This window comes from Stegostoma tigrinum, chromosome 21 (assembly GCF_030684315.1).
Source record: "Stegostoma tigrinum isolate sSteTig4 chromosome 21, sSteTig4.hap1, whole genome shotgun sequence".
NCBI classification, from domain to species: Eukaryota; Metazoa; Chordata; class Chondrichthyes; order Orectolobiformes; family Stegostomatidae; genus Stegostoma; species Stegostoma tigrinum.
In genome coordinates, this window is record NC_081374.1 from 45,697,324 (window position 1) to 45,714,222 (window position 16,899).

Consider the following 16,899-nt stretch of genomic DNA (forward strand, 5'->3'; position numbering starts at 1 on the left):
GGATGGCAGATTTCCTCCCTTAAAAGGGTTTTTACAACAGGTCTTTTGTGGTTGCCTTCAGCTTTTGTGCCACATTGATATTATTGACTCAAGTTAGGTTTTCCAGTTGTCATGGTGGGATTTGAAGTCTCTGGAGCAATGGGTCAAGCTGGTGGGTTATTTATCTGTTCGTTTATTTGCTACGCTGCTGTTGACGCTGTATAGCCGGTAATGTGTGTCTTCTTGAGGCCACTTCTGCTTAGTTTGACTTCTAAAGGAACATTGTGTAGATGGTGGAGAGAAGAATGTCATCTGTTCTGCAAAGACTCTCCTCATGTCGTGTCTGTGGTAGAACCCTTGGAGAGTGACCCTTTTTTGATTTTATGCGTGGGAGATGGTCTTCACTAGGAAGCTGCTTTTCATTGTCCATCTCCTAGTTCACCGAGAACGTGGTTTCCCTGAACCCTTGTGTGTCAGATTTTGACATGAGTGAGTAACTCGTTGTGGGCAGCTTTGGAGGCCATTTGCAGGAAGGGGCCAACCTGGAAACGTTATTTTTCTTCCATGAAGGAGCTAGCTCCGGTTTTCTGAAAATGGACAGCTTCGTACTGAGTCACGTTTACTGTACTCAGCCATTTCTTTTTTCAGTTTCTATGGTGTTTACTTGGTTTCCCTCAAATACAATATCAGATGGGCACTTCAATTGTCAACATCCAGATGGACTTTGAAATTTTGATTTTCTACTGTATGAAAATGAATATTAAGATGATATACAAGAAATTTTACATAAATTAAGTCAGATGCATAAATTTACAGATATAAATACAACTTTTGCAACTCAAATTTTGGCCCCACGATCTACTGAGAAACAATAGAAGAGAAATAAGGCCTGAGATCCAATATCTCTAACTCTGTAAGAATGGCTTTTATTCCTTGACTTTCACAAGGGAGTATAGGTGGCATTGTTGTGAACTGAGATGCCAGGTTATCACGAGCTGGCATCTTGCTACTTGTGCAGTAGGGTGGAGCTCCTCTTCCAGTGACAAATGTTCATTAGTTTGAGATAACACGGTGTGAAGCTGGAAGAACACAGCAGGCCGAGCAGGAAAGTTGACGTTTCAGGTCGAGACCCTTCTTCAGAAATCGGGGAGGGAAAGGGCGTTCTGAAATAAATAGGGAGAGAGGGGGACGTGGCTAGAAGATGGATAAAGGAGAAGATAGGGTGAGAGGTGACAGATAGGTCAAAGACGCAGGTTTAGAGCCAGTGAAGGTGAAGGTAGGTGGGGAGTTAGTGAGGGGATAGGTCAGTCCGGGGAGGACAGACCGGTCAAGGAGGCGGGATAGGGTTAGTGGGTAAAACCCATGGGTTTGTATTTGCAGAAATCAAGTGACCGAAGTTGTGGTATTCCAATGCCATCATGCGTAAGCCATTCTGTTGTCCCTTCTGCAGCAGTGATCATGAGCTGCAGCTAACTTGTGACACTTCAGGAGTATGTTTGGGTGTTTTCTGCTTCCAGCTTAGGAATCAAAATAGGATCTATGATGTTGGGTCAGAATTGAGTGCATATTTGAACAGACATGATGCTGGGGACCTGTTTTAATTACACCTTTGAGGATATTGGCCATGGCTTCACATTAGTTTGCTCCCTGTCAGTATAGAATGGAGTCATGCTGGTTAAAGCTGTTGTTTGTCACACTTCATGGGAGAGAATTGGATAGGATGAAATGCTGCAATTTCCAACAGTGTTGGCTTGGGGTGGTTTGTTTTCCTCACTGTACAATATTCACAGTTTGCATTGTCCGTTTTCCCCCAATGTTCCTGTTTTAAATGTGCTAGAATATTGGCCATATTCTATATGTAGCTGCAGTGATTGTGTATAGGTGTGGGGCGGATGAGAGGAAACCAGCCAGTGAGGATTTTGACTGGACATGGGCACTTTTGCAGGATCGTCCTGTTGCTGTGATGGTATGTGAGGGTTACAGTTGTAAACCAGGTAGGTTATGTATGTAAACAGAGGAATAATGCCAGATCAGGGTTTTCAGTAGCTGCCTGATTTCTTGCCCAGCTCTCTGTTCCTGTGCCCCCCCCCCCCCCCCCCCGCCGGGTGCTGTAATATCAGAAGTAACACCATTCCTGGCCAGTTACCATCACTGAGGCAGATTAGTGAGGTGGTGTGTTCATGTAAACTGAATTGAAAATGCTTGAAAGTCTTTTTTGGTAGTCACTGTTGCAGGAATGCAGCAATAGTAAATTCATATCGTTACATAGATGTTGATGAATTTCTTCCTGCTCTTGAATACAATCTGCCGCTCCTCTCTCCCCACCTCTCCCCCTGGCTTTGGGTGCTCATATGTCTTCAGGCTTACACTGTTGCTAAGAGCTACCTGAGTGCAGCTTGGTGTCTCCTGCTCTTTGGGAGTGTTCTGGGCCTGTAAACTGGCTGGAGATTTAACAGTCACTGCTCTCTGGTGAAATCTCGTGTCTTTTTCCACCTCCACATTCACCCTTCTCATGAGGCCCTTGGTAGTATTAGCCAATGAAATCAGCTTTCCATGTTGCTGTGTCCACAGGATTAAGGATGCACTAACTCCACGTTTTAAAACTTCACTTTTGAAGTCAGGGAAACGTCTGCCTTTAGGAGTGGCTGATTAAGTGTTATATTCGGCCCTCTCTCTCACCCAGGTGCCAATAGCAAACTTCCCAAATGTTCCTGTGCCAGGTAAACGGTGCCACTATTTTGAAAAGGTGTGCGTGGGAGATGTGTGGGCAGTTCCAGTTGCCCTGGGGGTCACGGTCTACCTCTCCCCATTCTCATTGATCTTTAAGATTGCTAAGATCCCCTAGCCCTGGGAGATGCTGGAGTCATGGTGTTACGGACTTGCATCCTCTCTGAACAAAGCTTGCAGAGTGTTTGCAATCGCTGGCACCGTTCTTATGGTTTTGATAGGTCTTTGGGGAGTGTGTTTGTAGATTGCTGCACTTTTTCCCCAAGCATGCACAGTTTGAAACATTCCATTCTCCTCTTTAGCAGCCTTGTGTAAGAGAATTGGACCAAGCCCTGGTTCAGTCCTAGTCCCAGGCGTTTCCCACAGTAAGTCGCTGAGAAGCCGCAGCTATAAAACTTGGTAATGATATCTGGGAAAGAACAGAACAGAGCTTATTTTTAGTGACCCGAGAGGAATATAATTACCTCCTCGCAGATTCCTAAACCACAGAAGTGGAAATGTTTGGCAATCTCTCCTTTGGGCTGGTTCCAGTTAAAATGTGAGTTGAGGGGGCCCTTCATAAGGCAAGTCCGGAGCACGCTTTGGTTGTTCTGTTTAGATGTTTGTCAAAGCTGTTTTTTAAAAAAGCTTGCACGGCAAGGCAGCACTCTTGAAATCTGCCACTTTTCAGTGTGTACGCACATTTTGAAACTATGTTAGACAGTATATGGGATCACAGAACTCCTGAGAGGGTACTGTCTCGCCATCCCTCAACACTTGCCACTCGGCAGAAGGAGTCTTTCCTATGAAAAGTGTATGTGTTAACTATTTCATAAGTAATGCTGAACTGAAACAAGAACTGGTACCTTTTCCCCCTTATTGAATTCACCTCTGCTATGTTAAACAGGGGCAATTGTTGGAACTGCTCGGCATTCCCCTGCTGCCCAGCTGTCTTAAATGGTAAGCAGTGCCCTCCTTCAGAGGTTTCTTTCTGTATCAGTTGTTCCATGACTCCCACCGGCAGTGTTGATGTAGTTTCTGTGACAGGGCTTGGCACAGTTCCCTATTCAGTGGGAGTAAACACAGCTGATTATGACCAGCCCCTCTGCACTGACCTTGCTCAAGAGCAGCAAGTTGCACAGCTTTGTCCCCAAGTGAGCTAGTCCCCCGAGGGCATCCGATTCTGGGGGAGGAGGAGGGATAAAATATCTGCGTCTAGATAATTGCTCGACCTACTTGTAATTCACTGAAGACCGGACCTTGCCCTGTCTACTGCAAGCGTGTCTTGTTGCTTGTGAAACTTGTGGCTTTGTTCTCCAGTAGAACCATTGACAGAAAATAGTATGCAGTTGCTAAATTTGAACTGTGTAGTTTGCATCAGTGTCAAAAAGGTTCTGAGAAACAGCCTTTGGGTCAGTGGCTAATGCTTGCAGCTTTGAATCAGAGGACCATGGATTGAAGTTATCCTCCAGGGGTAGCCGTGTCAGCACGGTGCTGCACTGCTGAAGGAGCATCATGCTGACTGTGCTCCATTGCTGAGGCAGTGTGGTGCTGAGGGTGTAAGCTACTGCCATATTTATCATATTTCAACAGTAGATACAATTCAGAAGGTACACAATTGGCTGTGAGCTAGTTTGTGATGTCCTGCAGCTCTCTGATTTGCACTCTGTTTACAGTGCGCTAGCTGCAGAGCTTGTTTCTCCAAGCTGAGGGGCATGTGAACCAGATACTCAGCTCCTGCTTGTGCTTTGAACATAGTGTCTCATTTTTAACTTAAACATTTCTACTGTTTGGTGAGTCACCACTTTGCAAGAAATGACAATCTTCAGCTGTTCTTCTCTGCCAGTCTCCGTCTGCATTGGATTTCTGGCAATCTGATAGGAATTGTCTTTGTCTGTGTTGGATTTTTGGATGTTTATTCTGGCTGGGCACAGGGCCCATCGTGTCGAGCAAGAATCCTGTCAGGCCTCGCACGTCACTGACAATCTCCCCATGGTTGACCATGTACCCCTGTCAAGTAGTACAGTGTTGAACATCACCTGTTCTGTCACTTCAATGACATTCTGCTATGTTTTAAACTGTTGTCCTAATCAACAGCAAGTCTCGGTCGTCTTGGCATTAGTGATTCATGTGCTACCATTTTAAAAAATGGGCGACTGTATTTTGCAGTTGATCTCGAGGGCTAGTGCAGGCGATGTCAGCTTTGAGTGATGAGAAGACAGGTATTTCGGAGGCCAGTAATGGTCAGTGAACAAGGGTGATTACTGAAGGGCATTTGGTGCAAGATGGGTCACGTGTAGCACAGTAAGGTATGGCCAAGTTGTATTTGCCTTGGAGCCCAGTGCTGCCCCTTCTTACGAAAAACTGAGGTGTTACTCTCTAAGAAGGTTAGGAAGCAGGTTAATGCCTCATGAAAAAGTAGGGGGCTTATATTGGAATGATACCAGTGATGTAGAACTTTGGTTACATGCAGACATTACAGAAACTGAGAATGTTCTGTACAATGTATGGAAAGTGAAAGTGTGGCTTAAGATTTTGAGGGTGTTGAATAAATGAAGCTAAACTTTCCAATGGTGCAAGGGTCAGTAAGCTGAAGGGAAACATTAACAGAAGGATCAGAAGAAGCGAGTTAATGTGATCCTAAATGCACTGTTTGACATGTGTGAGCACATTCAGTAAGATTTTTCGATAGGGGAATTGGACTTAGGAGAAAAATGTAGGGGTCATGGGAGGGTAGAGCAGGAGGAGTTATACTATTGGGTGACTCAGTGCACCCTCATGGTGAGTTTCTGCTATGTCGGTGACTGTTTCAGATGAAGACATGTACAGAAGGTCAGGGAGGCAATGTTGTAATTTCTGTCTCCATGTTTCAGGACCCATTCTGGGGGAGAGTTCCAATGCCTGCTGTATCCTTTTTTCAGGTTCGGTGTGGGCAAGAAGTGTAATTGAGGACAAAGTGCCTCTGCTACTTGCTGGGATCACTTGTATTCAGATCTCAAAGCCAGTTTGCACATGATTACTCCAAGCTGAAGAGGGGAGTACACTGGCTCAGTGATTAGCACTGCAGCCTCACAGCACCAGGGACCCGAGTCTGCTTCCAGCCTCGGGTGACTGTCTGTGTGGAGTTTGCACATTTTCCCCTGGGTTTCCTCCAGGTGCTTTGGTTTCTTCGCTCAGCCCAAAGACGTACAGCTTGGGTGGATTGGCCATGCTAAATTTCTGTAGTGTCCAGGGATGTGCAGATTAAGTGGATTAGCCATGGTACATGCGAAGCTACAGGGATAGGGTAGGAAATGGGTCTGGGTGGGATGCTGTTCGGAGGGGCGGTGTGGACTCAATGGACTGAATGGTCTCTTTCTGCACTGTAGGGATTCATGAGACATGACCTCATGTTTGGGTAGTACGTGGCCAGAATGATGCTGTCAATATAGTACTCTGCTAATTATACATGCAGATGAAACTGAGAACCTGGTTGCTCAGACAGTCTTGAGCGGTTAATTGTACACAGATGTTGTGGGTGTGTCCAGACCAGACACACTGTACTTGTAAATCACTGGAGATTAGCTGGTATTGACTGTGTCCCACGCAGTGATGATAAAGAAATACTTCATACTTCCTCATGTGGGCAGTCTTGTCTGACCTGACCTCTGAGGAACTGAGATTTCCAGCTCCTTAGCTGGTTGGGGAGGCGGTGGGGGGAGCGGGAAGGGTGATCAAATACAAAGTTAGAGGCTGCCCTGTAAGCTCGTGGTAGCAGATATTATCTGACTTTTCAGATGAGACCCTAAGCAGAGGTTCCATCTTGTCCCTTGGGATTTGGGTTGCTGTAAGCAAACTTGAGACACTGTGTTCTGACAATGACCGTGGATATCCTGGCCACTAGAAGAATGAAAAGAACAGGCATTGGCTACTGGGGTAATTGGTATATGTAGTGTTCGCGCCAATGGGCAGTGTTCTCCGCAACATAAAAGTTACCTGACGAACTAAAAAGGCTAACTCGGCAGAGACAAGGAATGTGGCTGGAGCCTTGTGGTTTGTAAGTGTTAGTAAGAACAGAGTGTTGCTTTTATATAGTGCCTGCAGACATCACAAAAGTGCTTTACAACCAATCAGTTGTAAATTTAGAAATTGGCTGCCTCATTTCTTACACTTTCCAATGTGGGCACAGGAAGCTCCCACAAACACCTGATGTCCTGAGGAAGGGTCACTGGACCTGAAACATTAACTGATTTTTTTTCTTCACAGATGCTGCCAGACCTGCTGACCTTTTCCAGCAACTTCTGTTTTTGTTTCTGATTTACGGCATCTGCAGTTCTTTTGAATTTTTTAAAATTGATTTCCAGGCTGGCATGCGTACTATGGATCAAATAGCCTCCTGTGCTGTAAGTGCCCAAGTCTGTAAGTATGAGCACAAAGGAAAGCAGGTCATTCTGGAAAGACAGGTTACTGATAGAAATGTAACCCAGCCAGTAGCACAAACCTGGGTCTCCATGGCCTGCGGACCTGCCGAGTACTCTCAGCACCTTCTGTATTCATTGGCTGAATGAAACAGCTCTTGCTTGTGCCATTACCATGGTCTAAGGATATGGATTGTGCCCATTACATTAATCCCATAAGTATATTTCTTGGTAAATACATTTGTTCTTCACAATGACTCAAATGCTAATGTCATATACGCTGGGAGGGTCCCATGTGATACATGCTGTTCAATGCCTTTCACAATCCCTTATATATTTTCTTAGGTATATTCCATAGGATGTGCTAAGCAAGCATTATTGCCCATCCTTCATTGTCCTGGAGGAAGTGATGGTGAGCTGCTGCAGCTATGTGGTATAGCTATACCCACAGTGCAGTTAGGGAAGCAGGTTCCAGGATTTTGACTGAGTAAAGGAACCGTATCATTCCAAGTCAGAATGGTGCATGGCTCGGAGGGAAACTTGCAGGTGGCGCTGTTTTCGTACATTTGCTGCTTTTGTCTTTCAAGGTGATAGAGGTCGGGTATTTTGAAGGTGCTTTTGAATAAGCCTTTGTCAGTTACTACAGGTGGTGCATGCTTGCTAGTGTGTGTTGATGAATGTTGAAGGTGGTGCTTGGGGTTTTATCAAGCGGCTGCTTTGTCCTGGATGGTGTCAAGCTTCTTGTGTTGTTGGGGCTGCACCCATCCAGGCAAGTGGGGAGTATTCCATCACACTCCTGACTTGTGCCTTGGGTTTGTGAAGTCAGGCTCACTGTAGGATTCCTAACCTGTGACTTGCTCTTTTAGCCGCTGTGTTTATAATTGATTTCGGTTTCTGGTCAATGGTAATCCCAGGATGTTGATAGTGGAGGATTCAGTGATAGTATTGCTGCTGAATGTCAAGGGGCAATGGTTGATTTTTCTCTTATTGAGAATGGCCATTACCTGGTACTTGTGTAGCACAAATGTTACTTGCCACTTTACAGCTCAAGCCTGGATATTGTCCATATCTTGTTGCATTTGAACATTGACTGCTTCAGGATCTGAGGGGTTGTGAATGGTGTTGAACATTGTGCGATCATTGGAAACACCCCCACTGCCGACCTTATGATGGAGGGAGGGAAGATCATTGAGGCAGCTGAAGATGGTCGGGCCTAAGACTCCTGCAGAGATATCTTGGAGCTGACATGACTGATGTCCAACAATTACAACCATCTTCCTATGTGTCAGGTATGATTCCAATCAGCAGAAAATTTTCCCCCGGATTTTCATTGACTTCAATAGTCCAGGGTGCTTTGCCACAATATGTAGTCACCAACCAACATGCTATCAAGAACCTTGACCTCACTTTTGACTGTAAAGAGTAGTTTGATTGAACTGTGAACTGAAAATGAGAAAACTGGGCCCTGCTTTTAAAAATAGAGGAATTCCAGGATTTATTTGTGGCTTTGCAGAGCAAGTGGAGCTAATTAATTCATATGTAACAATGCTACTTTTGAGTACAAAGCAGCACTGCCAGTGTGTTCAGGGCAATTTTGTTTATAGATGGCCCTGATTGGCTTTAAAATTGGTGCCAGTGGTGAGTACCGGAGGTTACAAAATAGGAACAGGCCTCTGGTGAGGTTGCAATCTAACACAAACTGTGAGGATTGTGCTGTGCTGAAAATCAAGCCCCGCTACTCCTGAAGTCATCGTGCAAGTTAAAGATTTAAAAATATGTGGAATTCTCCAAACTACGTGTCTTTTTAAACCCAGCTTGACAGAAAGCATGGACCAGATTTCTGTACTTAAAAATAAAAGATTATTTGTTAATAAACTGTGGAAACAATTATAAACTGTTGACATATGACCGTGCTAGCTAAACTGTCCCCGTCAACACAAACGTGCAGATGGACACCGAAGGCATGGGTGTAGTGGGCAGAGGGAGAGGTTGGGTAGGCAGTTCAGTGGTCCCTGTCCATAGCATTTGCTGAGATCAGGCTTTTGCTGGTTTGGACACTGCTTCTCGTTCTTCCTGATAGTGGTCATGGATTTGGTTGGTAAGTGTTGTCTAAAGAGCCTTTGTGAATTTCTGCAGCGTGTCTTGTTCAGTGCTTTATAATACATGAAGGTAGTTTTTTGTTTAGTGTTACTGAAGAGAACTGTTGTTTGTGTTTAGGAGATAGTAGGAACTGCAGATGCTGGAGAATCTGAGAATTTTTTTCTGAAGAAGGGTCTAGGCCCGAAACATCAGCCTTCCAGCTCCTCTGCTTCTTGGCCTGCTGTTTTCATCCAGCTGTACACCTTAGTATGTGTATTTATCCTGGGTTGTTGTTAGAGACAAATTGTAACTACCAGAATCCCACTGCAACTTGAAATTTGTTGTAACTCTGCATGTAGTAGGCTTGATTTTCCAGCTCACCACCCAGTGAGGCATGACATGTCCCATGCCTTCATCCAAGGCTGTAATCTTAAGAGCAGAGTGGCTCGGGCTTGTCAGTGAGCAGGTTATTCTTTTGCAAGCACTACTTGATAGCCCTGTCACAGATTGCTTCCATCCCTTTTTCTGATGGTCGAGTTTAGACTGATGGGGAAGGAATTGGCTAGGTTGGATCTGTCCTGCTTTTTGGGCACAGGACATAACTGGGCAATTTTCCACATTGTTGAGTAGATGCGACCGTTGTCAGCTTGACGTCAGTCTGGCTAGGGTTGCAGCTTGTTCTGGTTCACTAGTCTTCAGTGCTATTGCCAGAATGTTTTCATACCCCATTGTCTTTACAGTGCCTCTAACTGTTGCTTGATATCACATGGAGCGAATCAAATTGACTAAAGACTGGCATCTGAGATGCTCAGGACCACTGGAGGTGGGACAGATGGATCATCCACTCGGCACTTCTGGCAGAAGTGTGTTATGAATTTTTCAGCCTTGTCTTTTGTGCTGATGTGCTGGGCTCATTATATAGGATGCGGATAATTGTGGAGCTGCCTCCTCCAGTCAGATGGTCTGTGTTAGTAGTTAGTTGGAGCTTCATTACCAGTGTGTTGCAGCAGGAGTTGAACACCACTCGGACTTATAGTGATAAGTGAGGGTGGAGCTCTGTTATTCATCTTTTAAACTCAATAAATGTTCAAAACGTACTAAAAATAAAATGTGTCTGTTGGCAAGCAGCATTTTAAATGAGGTGCATCAAGTTAAAGAATGTGGGTGTGACTCCTGATCAAACATTGAAGGGCTGCCACGTGTGCAGTAAGGTTTGCCAAGACAAACAAAACGGAAAAAGCACACAACAGTGCGCAGGCTATATTCTACATTGCATTTAAGCATCACACATTAGGCTGTTTTATCTTGCGGCCAAATTAAACGCAAAGAAAAAGCGGTGAAGTTTCTGCCAAAGATTCAATTGAGAGTGAATGGGATTGATGTTTTTTTTTGAAACAGAAGAATCTGTTCTCTTGCTCCTGCAGCTGCTTGACTGTGGGATATGACTCAACTTATCCCCAATGCCCATTTGTCATGTACCTGTTGATTGTGAGCACCAGCTGAGTTGTCTTACTGCCTTTTTAAAATTTTTCCATGCGAGTACTGTAATGCCAAAAGGGATGCCTTTTGGATAGTATGTCAAACCAAGGCCTTGTCTGCCCTTATAACATAAAAGATTCCATGGCCTTATTTGAAACTCAAAAGGAACCTTCTTGCTGGTATCCTCTTCGTTATTTATTCCTCAACCAACGCCATGCAAGCATGTTTCTGGTCACTCGGAGCTGGCTATGTTGTGGAAGTTCAGTGTGTCCAAATATGCAGCTGCTTTCTGATATTCTATCAGTGGCTAAACTTTTATTTAGAAAAGAAAAGTACTTCACTATCTTTAAAATGCTTTGGTGTGTCCTGAGATTGTGAAAAGTGCAATTTTGTCTTGGGCGTTTATTTTCCTGCCTGTCAAATTTCTCAGCACTTCCATGGGTGTTTTTTTTAAAATACTGCCTCGGAAATGTTTGCGCCCGTCTGAGTGAACAGACAGAACAAGTCCCACCAGATGAAAGGTGGTATGTTTAAGTCTGGTCGTGTTGCTTCTAATGATGCTTCATACAGTATTCCTCTCCTCGTGCTTGCTTTTTTTTCCACAAATGTGATAAACAGCTATGCAGGAAGTGGAGTTGAGCATGTGTCAATTATCTGTTGCAACAAGAACAAAATACTTCTCCAAATTGAGCCTGTGAATGTTCAGATATGTTGTGGGCTGCTGTAATCTTGATGTACAGTTCTTGCAAATTGTCAAATTTTAGTGCCTTCCTGTTTTGAGACTTTCAAGACATGTATTTTGCATTTAAATAATGCCTTAATAGTGACTACACTCAGTCATGTTGACTAAAATACCAGCCGTCAGCAAAAGTCCAATAGACTCTGATGATTGGCCAGTGAAGTGTTTTTTTCCTTTTGAGAAAGGAATGCTATTCGGGATATCAGGACATCTCCCCTTTTCCTCTTCAAGTCGTAATATGGGTATTTTACAGCGACTTGAGTAGGTAGATATCAGACATTGCTATAAAATGCAGGGAAGACCGGATTGTGCATTCAATAATCTGCAATATCAACAACTATGTAGTGTTTAATGTTGCAAAACATCTTAAGGAATTCCATCGAAGGATAGCGAGAAATTTGGCTGAGCCAAAGAAGAAGTTAAGACAGGCTTTAACAAAACCGCACATTTTCAGGTAGATTCCAAAAGTGGAGAGGATTAATGAGGAGTTTGAGCTTGGGATTTAAATGACAGAAGACAGTGCCATTAATGTTGGGACAAAGGAGATCATAGCTGCTGAAGACTCTAAATTTGACTAATAGGAAGAATTTGGAGGCTGGTATGGTTGGAGGAAGTTACATTGGGAGTACAAAGGATGAAGAGATTTGAAATTATTACTGTTAATTTTAAACTTACATTTCTTGACTGGATATCTTGCTAGGTTCAGTGCCCTGTGTTTACATATCAGGATGGAGGCCATGATGTGGGACGGTTTTTTAATGTTTTGACATCTTGATCCAATTAATAACACTACCGATTTTTGAGGTCATACCATAGTAAGCCTTCAACATACAGTTTAGTTTAGCAGCTAGGACAGTGCAAAGGGAGTGTTACAGTGTCAAAGGTGATATCTTTCAAGAATGATGGTACACACCTTAATTAAGAGTGGGGAGTGATCTCATTGAAACATTCAGGATTATGAAGGGGAGCAGTCTTGGGATGAAGGGCTGTTTATTGATGACTGAAGTTGAGAAATTTCTTTGAGATTTTTTGCCCCAGAGGATTGTGAGTACTTCATTATTGAATATATTTAAATTTGAGAGACTGTTTGTTTGTTTTTGTGTCGCAGAATTGAGGGATGGGAAAGTGAAGTTGATCGTATTGAATGGTGGTATGGGTTCAGTGGGCTGAATGGTCTGCTCACTCTTTCTTCTAATACCTTTCAAAGTAGGTGCAGGGTACTGGGCACCCAATTCTGTAATGTTAAATCCCACCAGGGAGTTTGTAGTCCTGAGCGCAATAAATTTGATCAATTGTTATGTGAAACCATTAACAATTAAAGAATAGAAAAATCTGTTGCAATCTTTTGAGAACCCACCAGCTTTTCCAATGTCTTTCAGGCAATCTGTCCTTGTCTAGTTTGCCTACCTGGTATTTCACACAGGATGCACTCCCAATGCAGTGGAGAGGTGTGTCGGAGACTGTACAACTGGTATATTCACTCGCCTCACTACCAAGAAGTGCCTTTTCACTTGAGTGTGTAAATTGAGTCATCCCTTCAGTGTGAGTTTATCCATTGTAGTTCTCCGTATGTTGAATTTCTATGAGCTGACTAGAATGGGTATATGCAGTACCTGCAACCCTGCCCCGTTCAATGCTGTAAGTGTGTTGTCTTGATACATTGATCTGTGCTGATGATCAAATGAATTAGAATTAGATTTTATTGTCTTGTGTACTCAAGTACAGAGATACAGGAGTACAGTGAAAAAGTATACAATCACCACTCCCAGCACCGCCTTAGGTAAAAAATACATAGGGTAGAAAGCAGAATAATAACGTTAAAAGCTCAATCTTACAGTCCTCAAGTGCCTATATCTGGGCTATTCCAGCCTGCTGCTGAGACCAATGCCAGTTGGCCAGCCTCAAGGCCCTTTGCTGCCACCACCAAACCCCATGTTGTCGTTCTTTTGGCTCAACTGATGACGTCGCTGCCTTGAGTTGCACTCTCAGGATGCTTGGTAGACGAAAGATAGGACATGGCTGTTCGGAATACTCATGTCTGTGCTGGGCTGATCTTGGAAATGCAGCCACTGCTGAAGATGTCAGGTCCTGCAGCGGGCACTGGGCCCAATGTACCTCACTGTGCGACTGCTGGGAACTTGCCCTGTCATGTGCTGTCTCTCTCTCGCCCTCCCTGGAGCACAAACCCGACTGCTGCCTTGACCAGAAGTCTATTGAACGCAACAGGTATCGTGATTCTGGACAGGAGCAGAGAATAGTTTTGCTGGATGGTCTGGTTTAGTGTGGACTAAATATTCATACAAAATGAAAATGCTAGATCAGAATAGTTGCAGGTGCACTATTGTGTGAATAATGTGATAAATGTTCTGTCTTGCTTTCCTTCTGCTGCTGTGTATTGTCTACCGTTTTACTATTCAGTAGCTCAAGTCGGTTGCCATTTTACATGACAGCTGCTTGTCCACATTTTAAAAATTCCAAGTTCCCTACTGAAACCTTGAGTTGCGCACTCAGGATGCTTGGTAGACGAAAGAGAGGACGTGGCTGTTCGGAATACATTTTAATGGGACTGGTACACCGACAAATGGGGAGCAGGTTAGAACCCACTACCTGTCACTTTTGGTGTGAATGTGATGTTGGAGTTATTGCTGTGGTGGGATGCCCTAAAGCAGGGCAGCTTGATGTCACTGGCCGAAAGGTGAGTGAAGTTGACGACTTTATCTCGAGTCTGTGCCTGGTTTTCTGAAGCTACTGGTTGTCTGCATTGATGGAGGACAGTGGAATGTTCTTCTCCACAGAGCTGTACTGTGACTGAATATGAAAAACTCAACAACAGTGATGTTACCCAATGTTTGCTTTACAGGTATAGCATGGGCGCGATTAACATCACAACTTCAAGGAATACTGAAGGGGACTTCTAAATGCTGATGCCTATTCACTGCTTGTGAATGAATGAGTGTGTGCTTATTTTTAAAAATTGCCTCATGGTCTGCTACCTAAAGAAAGGCTCTTTTGTATCCATGGAGAATATAATAGGTTACTTGTGCCTGCTAGTTGATTCATTGCCTCAGTTTGTTTATATAACCTATTAGTTTAAATATTTGGAACTGGCTTGATTACGTGGTGGCTCAGTCTTGGGGAATTGGCTTTACAGTTACCTCATCCAAGTGGTCTTTATTTATGAGCATGCAGCCAGTTAATGTGGTGCTGGTGCCTAATCACTGCATCAGGCAGGGGATTGAGCCTAGAAGCTTCTCGTTTGGGGTATGCCCTTTGAATGAGAGTCTTTTTATTGGGTGAAGGCCTCTCCAAAGAGCAAATAAGGACCCAGTTCAGATTGTTCCTTTTGTCCTCCTTACCACTATGTTGTTCGTATTGGACTTCTGTGCAGATAATAGAGGAGAGGCTTGATTCTGTATTGGTTTGGGCAAAATTCTTAAGTGTGCAAAGTTGCATTTCCTTTTGGATGGGCCAGTCTTGTATGCAGTTAGCACATTTGGCCCCTCAGTCACAAAGTTCTGGCTTCAAGCCTCTCTCCAGTGCGGTATTAAGGGAGCCCTGCACTGTCATTGGTGCCGTTCATTCTGCTTGGGAGGATGTGAAACATCCTGTACCAGGAAAACATGGGAGTCATCCCCAGTGTCATGATCAATATTTACCCTTTTTAATCAACATCTCAAAAACAGATAATCTGGTCACTATCACATTGCAGGTTATGGCAGTTTGCTGAATGAACATTGGCTGTCATGCAGAAACCATGGTGATCAATGTCGACACATTTTTGAGGAATTACTTAATTGTTCATGATGCACTTTCAGAAGTCTGGCTGTGAAAAGCTCCATATAAATGTAAGTTTGCGTTCTGTGGGTAAGGGGTACGTTAGGGTTTTTCAAGCATGTTATTGTTATAGATATTTTTAATCAACCTGATCAGATATGCATGACACAATTCTGCTGCAGGTGGCACTTGACCCCAGGCCTCAAAACAGAAGACAGGAGTAGGCCATTTAGCTCTTACAGCATGTGCTGCCATTCAGTAGGATCATGGCTGATCATCCAACTCAGTACCCTTACTCTTTGATCCTGTTAACCCTACAAACTGTATCTAACTCCTTTGAAAAGATTCAATGTTTTGGCTTAACAGCTTTCTCTGTGAGTGAACTCTCGGGCTCAACATTCTCACCACTCTCTGGGTGAAGACGTTTCTCCTCTTCTCAGTCCTAAATGGCCTACCCTGTGTCCTCAGTCTGTGAACTTTGGTTCAGGACACCCTGGTCATCGAGAACATTCTTCCTGCATTTTACGCTGTCTGTTCCTGTTAGAAATTTGTAGGTTTCTGTGAGACTCCGCCATCCTCCTTTAAACTCCAGTGAACTTAGTCTTATCCAATCCAGTCTGTCTTTGCATGTCAGTCTGGCCATCCTAGGAATCAGTCTGGTCAACTTTCTGGCCCAGAACGCTACCCTAAGCCAGAAGACCCCACAATATCATTATAGTTATTTTCATGCAACTGTTCAGATTTGTGACATGTTTCTAAGCCGTGAGACTTGAACCTAGATCATCTATCTCAGGTAGGGACACAGTCACTGTACCACAGAACCTTAACTTCTTTAAAACCAACCTGTTTAGATGCATTACAACTCTTGTCTCTGTCATCATGTACTAAGGTGAGACTTGAAACCAGAAGATATGGTCTAGAAGTAGCGATGCTATCATTGCGTCACAAGACCTTTGTCCACTCCATTGTTTACAAAGTGGAGATTTGACCCGGTTTTCAATTGGTTGGCCGTGCTTTTAGTTTGGGCTTTATTCAGGTTTCTTTTCTGTTTTCCTTAGCATCTGCTAATGCTGGCTGAAAATGAAGTACAGTATTGTTTTGTATAGATCAGTCAGAGGTGGAAATATATCCAGTCAGCGTTCCTTCCTGTTTAGCCATACACCAGATATTTTACACACATTTTCATTCTCTTGAACTGACTAACAAATAGAATATACAATATAAGAAGCATAGTATTAAACCAAAGGAAGAGCATAAACAGGAAAACGCATTAAAATATTAAATTTTCTTTGCAACATTTTGTTTGCTTTTGTTTAAAAAAGAATAGAAGTTCTGAAGTCACTGTAATTCGTGGAACTTGGATCGTTTAAAGAGAAGTTGTTAGGTGTGTTAAATTTTAGTGCCCAACCAATACTCAACAATACCCTGGCCTGTGACATCAAGTTGTAACATCAGATTAAATGTTAGTCTATTTCCACCTGCCACCCAACTCCTCCCCTTATTCCTCACCTTGGCCAATTGCAGCATCACGCCCTTACTCTGTGACTACACCCTGTCCCTTTTATCCCCCACCATTCCCTTCTGCCTTCCCTCCCTCTGTCCCTTTTCATATTCTAGGGGTTTCTGTTAGCTTCAGCATTCCCAAGTCTGGAATCCGCATCTATGTTGTACCCTGTTTTATCAGATAACCGATAATTAATTAGTAAATCAAGGAAGTGCAGCACCTGCCATGCTCCGATGCTTGTA

The 16,899-nt window shown here is 43.7% G+C and overlaps 1 protein-coding gene across 2 annotated transcripts in view; it reads left to right on the top strand.

Annotated features, from left to right (window-relative positions):
* Window positions 1-16,899, top strand: part of LOC125462963 (serine/threonine-protein kinase 38) — a 69,134-nt gene that overhangs the window by 2,623 nt on the left and 49,612 nt on the right. The window contains exon 1 of one of the 2 annotated variants that reach the window (XM_048553521.2): window positions 3,150-3,244. The exons of the other annotated variant lie outside the window; for it this stretch is intronic. The gene's annotated coding sequence lies outside the window, so the exon portion shown is untranslated. Of the gene's footprint in view, window positions 1-3,149; window positions 3,245-16,899 lie in introns of those variants that run through there. 2 annotated transcript variants of the gene reach the window in all.